Raw genomic sequence first — 5729 nt, 5'->3', positions numbered from 1 at the left:
TTTTGCCGTTCTAACTGGAGTGAGGTGATATCTCAATGTTGTTTTGATTTGCATTTCTTTTATGGCTAGGGATGTTGAACATTTTTTCATGTGTCTATTGGCCATCCTTCTTTCTTCTTCAGAGAAGTTTCTCTTTAAGTCTTTCACCCACTTATTTATTGAGCAGTTGTTTCTTTGAGGATATGTTGTTGGGGGGGTTAATTTTTTGAGTTCCAAGTATATTTTAGATATAATACATATTTTGTTCTTAATTTTCCTCTCTGTAAATTAACATGCACCTATAAAAATTGGTTTGGCCATCCAAGTAACCTTCTCAAAGTACCTCCTAATGATGACTTACAAAAGGTTGTACAAGGGCTGGGAAGGTGGCTCAGTGATAGAACGTTTGCCTTGCATGCCTGAGGCCCTGGGTTCGATTCCTCAGCACCACATAAGCAAAAAGAAAAAAGCCAGAAGTGGCGCTGGGCCTCAAGTGGCAGAGCACTAGCCTTGAGCTGAAAAGTTGAGGGACAGGGCCCAGGCCCAGAGTTCAGGCCCCATGACTGGATACCCCCCCCCAATAAAAAGTTGTACTATACGTCAACAAGTAAAACAATGTTACAAATAAAGAAAACCAATAATTAAATATTAATTAATAAAATTAAAAACATGTGTTTTAACTATTTGAAATATGCTACATATTCGGTTTTACTATTTTCTCATAATCATGTACATTTAACACTGACTAAGTTTGTGAAGTTCAACAAGAGTTTTATAGAATATGAGCAGTCTTTAAAGTTACCCACTAAGATTACTATTTATGGCATATCTCATTATTTGTTTATGGCTTATATTATCATTTTTCCTCATTAACATATAAACTAAGGAAGCCCTAAAGTTTTAACAGAAACTGTGTAGTAAACAAAGTGTGAACTCTTTATTCTGCTTCTTTACACAAAAACTTTGTGACTTCTCATTAATAAAATTTCCCTAAACTCTGAAATGCACATACTTAGTAGTATATGTCTGTTACTATAAATCTTAAATACTTTATAGAAAAGTTTTATACCTGCCAAACAGTCCTAATTTTGGCATATATAAACAAATTCCCAAAATTAAATATATTTAAAACATTAAAACTTTTAACAAACCTTAACACTTGCTGCAGTGTTCATTATGACAGGTGCCTTGTACAGAATAGTTGAATTCCTCCTCCTATACATTTCTTGAATAACAAACATCTGGAATTATTTTGTTTTTGACATGTCAATTTGACTTTATTCTTAAATGTGTGCTTATGTAAGAAATGTATGGTTCTACAACTGCCCAAGAAATAAGTTGGCTAAAGACTTAAAGAGAAACTTCTCTGAAGAAGAAAGAATCCTTCTTTCTAATAGACACATGAACAAATGCTCAACCTCCCTAGTCATAAAAGAAATGCAAATCAAAACAACATTAAGGTACCACCTCACCCCAGTTAGAACGGCAAAAATCAAGAACTCTAATATCTAATAACAACAGATGCTGGAGGGGATGTGGACAGACGGGAACCTTACTTCATTGTTGCTGGGAGTGTAAACTTGTTCAACCACTTTGGAAAGCAGTATGGAGGTTCCTCAAAATACTTCACATAGAGCTCCCCTACGACCCAGCAATCCCACTTTTTGTCATTTACCCAAATGCTTAAAAACAAGACCACACTAAAGCTACCAGCACAACTATGTTTATTGCAGCATTATTTACCATAGCTAAGATATGGAACCAGTGCCCCTCAGTAGATGAATGGATCAAGAAAATGTGGTATACATACACAATGGAATTCTGTGCCTCCATCAGAAAGAATGACATTGCCCCATTTGTTAGGAAATGGAAAAACTTGGAAAAAATTATATTAAGTGAAGTAAGCCAGGCCCAAAGAAACATAGGTCCCATGGTTTCCCTTATTTGCAATATATAGTATATGTATAAGTCAAGCAAAAAAGATTCAGATAATGTGATGTTAAGAAAATGAACCCTTAGATATGCATTTAAATGTTTTTTTTTCTTTCATGCATTTGTTTCTAACGCATTTATAAGATTATTTCTTTGTTGCTTTGTATGTCCCTCCCCCACAGTATAACCCCTGCTTTCACTATATTTGATGTCGGTATAATCTGTGGAGGAGATGGGGAAAAAGAAGTCGTTTAAGGATACAGGTGGACCTGTTGCAACAATGAGAAGTACAAGTTGTCATGTCGAAAACGAACTTTACAACTTTGGTGGGGGGGGGGGGAGGAGGAGCCGGGGGAGGAGGCTGGGAAGAGTTGTGAAGAGTAAACAAAGGAAGAGGCTGCAATGCTTGATAAGAAATGTACTCATTTTCTTGCCCATGTAATTGTAACCCCTCTGTACAATATGTTCACAGAAAATAAAAATAAAAATAAAAAAAAGAAAAAAAGAAATATATGGTTGTAAAATTTCTCGACAATTCTTTTGAACTTCCTTTTTTTTCAATTGTGCAGTTTAAAAAAATCAATTGCACTTTAGATATAAAAAATATTCTGTGCTCAATTCAGCATCACATACACTAACATTGGAACGATACAGAGAAGATTAGCATGGCACCTGCACAAGGATGACATGCAAATTCGTGGAGTGTTCCAGATTTTTACAACAGAAGCTGGAGGGGATGTGGCCACAAGGGAACCATACAGCATTGTTGGTGGGAAGATAAACGTGTTCAACCACTTTGGAAAGCATTATGGAGGTTCCTCAAAAGATTCCCCATAAAGCTCCCCTTTGACCCAGCAATCCCACTTTTGGGGATTTACCTAAATGACCACAAACAAGACCATACTAAAACTACTATCACAACTATGTTTATTGCAGCATTATTTATGATAGCTAAGATATGGAACCAACTTAGATGTCCCTTCTAGATGAATGGATCAAGAATATGTGGTATATATACACAATGGAATTCTATGCCTCCATCAGAAAGAATGACATTGCCCCATTTGTTAGGAAATGAAAAGACTTGTAAAAAATTATATTAAGTGAAGTCAGCCAGGCCCAAAGAAAATTGCCAGTGGGTTTACAAAGTTGTGTTTAATACCACTTCTATGATGGCTTAATGCTTTGTAAACAGAAGTCATTAGAGAAATGCAATTCAAAATTACTATGATACTACTTCATAACTATTATAACCCTCATCAAAAAAAAATCAAAAGAACCAGGTGTGGTGGTAAAGGCTTGTAATTCGAAGCGTTTAGGAGGTAGGCGTAAAAGGATTTGGGTCTGAGGTCATCTTGGGTCCTGCACACAGTAAAAACCTGCCCTTTTAAAAAACTCAAAAGGTAATAATGTTGGCTGATGAGAGTGTGGAGAAAGGGAAACTTTCTACACTCTTGGCCAAAATACAGGTTAGTATTCTCCTTGTAGAAAATAGTATGCAGTTTTCTAAAGAAATCCAAAGTTGAAATATCATCTGATCTACCAATCATGTGATTATTTCTCTCTGAGTAACTTGTATATATATATCTGTATTTCATTGTTATTCACATTATTCACAAAAGCCAAGATAATAAACTGTGGTGCATGCACAAATATATTTTTATGTTTCATCCTTAAAACGAGACTTCTCCCATTATCCACAACCTATAATGACCTGAATGATGTATTCTAAATGAGGAAAAATGTTGTCTTCTGATTTTTGTAAACACACACACACACACACACACACACACACACCTCAAACATTAAGAGAGAATTTTTTAAAGTAGAATTGCTAGGGCATTTAGGTCATAATGTAGAAAATAGTAGAGATACAGGATGAACCGCTATAGATTTGTAATTTACAACATGAGGATACAGGGGACAACACTGGTCTTACATAGGAATGAAGCTAAATAAGTAGGAGTTGTTATTCCTTATAGGGGTTGCTCTTTTGGGTGTTCTTCCTCCAGTAATGGATAAGAGAAACATAATTCTTTAAATATACCTGCCTGTTTGCAGAAATAATAACAAACAATACAGCAATAATTTTGTATGCTCAACATAGGACAAAATGTCAAATTAAAATACATGAGATTATCCTTGGTGTAAACTATTACAAATAAGGGAAACTCTGGGACCTATATTTTTTTAAGTCTGGCTTACTTAATATAATTTTTTTCCAAGAACTTCCATTTCCTTACAAATGAGGTGGTATCATTCTTTCTGATGAAAGCATAGTATTCCGTGTGTGTGTGTGTGTGTGTGTGTGTGTGTGTGTGTGTGTGTGTGTGTGTGTGATTTTCTTGATCCATTCATCTACTGAGGGGCCTCTAGATTGATTCCATATCTTATCTATGGTAAACAATACTGTGATAAACATAATTGTGCTGGTAGCTTTACTGTGGCATTGCTTGTGGCCACCTGGTTAAATGCCCAGAAGTGAGATTACTGGGTAATAGAGGAGCATTATTGTGTACATCAAGGATAATCTTAGTAGATGAGCAGAATAGCCCTCTAGCTATGTACATATGACCGTATAAGATGATTCCAAGTGAAATGAACTCCAAGACATGTTTTTTGTTGTTGTTGTTCTTAATGTACTGCATGATTTCTTTTTATCCTTTTGTGTTTTCCCCACCTATAGTTTATCCCCTGTAGTCGCTGTATTTGGTTTTGATTAACATTTGATTAATATTTAATATTTAGTCACTGTATTTGATTTTGAATAACCCTGGTTATTGTAAATATGTTGATATGAACTAGGTTAGGGAAAGGGAAAAATGGTGAGACAAAGGACAAGGGGGAGAAGACAATATGTTGGAAATAATCTTGGAGGGGCTGTTGGGAGGGAAGAAGGAGAAAAATGGGGGAAGGGATAACAAATTAGAAAAGAAATAAATTCATTACCTTATTTAGGTAACTATAATACCTCTGTACATTACCTTGACAGTAAAATTTAAATAAACAAAATAAAATAAAGAATGGATGAGAAGGGGAAACAAAGGAGGAGGCAACAATGCTTGATAAGAAATTTATTCATTATCTTGCCCATGTAATTGTAATCCCTCTGTACGGTATTTTCACAATAAAAATAAACTAAAATAAAATACATGAGAGCAGCAATACAGGATATGGGACTGGGGAAAATACTATACTAAGAGTAGAACAGATGTGGAGAGCAGAAATTTTACTTTAACATAGGAAGTAATTAACTAGCATACAGATTTTCAGCCTCATGTCAGTAACTAATCAGCAAACCAATAGAGATAAAATAGAAAACTAAACAATAAAGATGAAGACACAACTTGGACCAAAAATAACAAATGACACAATTAGGAAACAAATAACAAGCTGGTAAGTTTAAAAATATTAACTATAATTCTATTTACAGTTGTTTACATCACAATTTGTTAGAACTGTAATTCAAATCACAGTTTAGTACTATATCATTTTAATAAGTTACTTATTATTGATTTCTTAATGTTGAATCCTTAATATATAATTTTACTTTTAGCAGCTATAGAAAAGAAGAAAGTGAATCTAATTTTAATAATATAGTTCATGAATTGTATAATTGAGAAGCATTGGAATTTAAACAAATAATATATCATTACTTTTTAATTCTGTGAATTAATGTAATAATTCTAAGTGTATTCTACAATTAGCACTCATCTTAACATCAAATAATAAATTATTGCAAATGACTTTTGGTATTAAGTGGAAGGGTTCAGCACTGTGGTAAAATTCACACCACACAGTACAAGAGAGTATGACTC

At 34.2% G+C, this 5729-nt stretch overlaps 1 non-coding gene across 1 annotated transcript; it reads left to right on the top strand.

The window, feature by feature from the left end:
• The first annotated feature begins 2521 nt into the window (after positions 1-2521).
• LOC138810460 (U6 spliceosomal RNA) lies at positions 2522-2628 on the top strand. The gene has a single exon (XR_011367140.1). It is a non-coding gene; the product is annotated as a U6 spliceosomal RNA (small nuclear RNA).
• Positions 2629-5729: the final 3101 nt, after the last annotated feature.

Source organism: Dipodomys merriami, unplaced genomic scaffold (genome assembly GCF_024711535.1).
Source record: "Dipodomys merriami isolate MVZ:Mamm:240054 unplaced genomic scaffold, mDipMer1.0.p SCAF_1034, whole genome shotgun sequence".
NCBI lineage: Eukaryota > Metazoa > Chordata > Mammalia > Rodentia > Heteromyidae > Dipodomys > Dipodomys merriami.
Note: the sequence above shows the minus strand (reverse complement) of the source record. Positions and strands in the feature narration are given on the sequence as shown.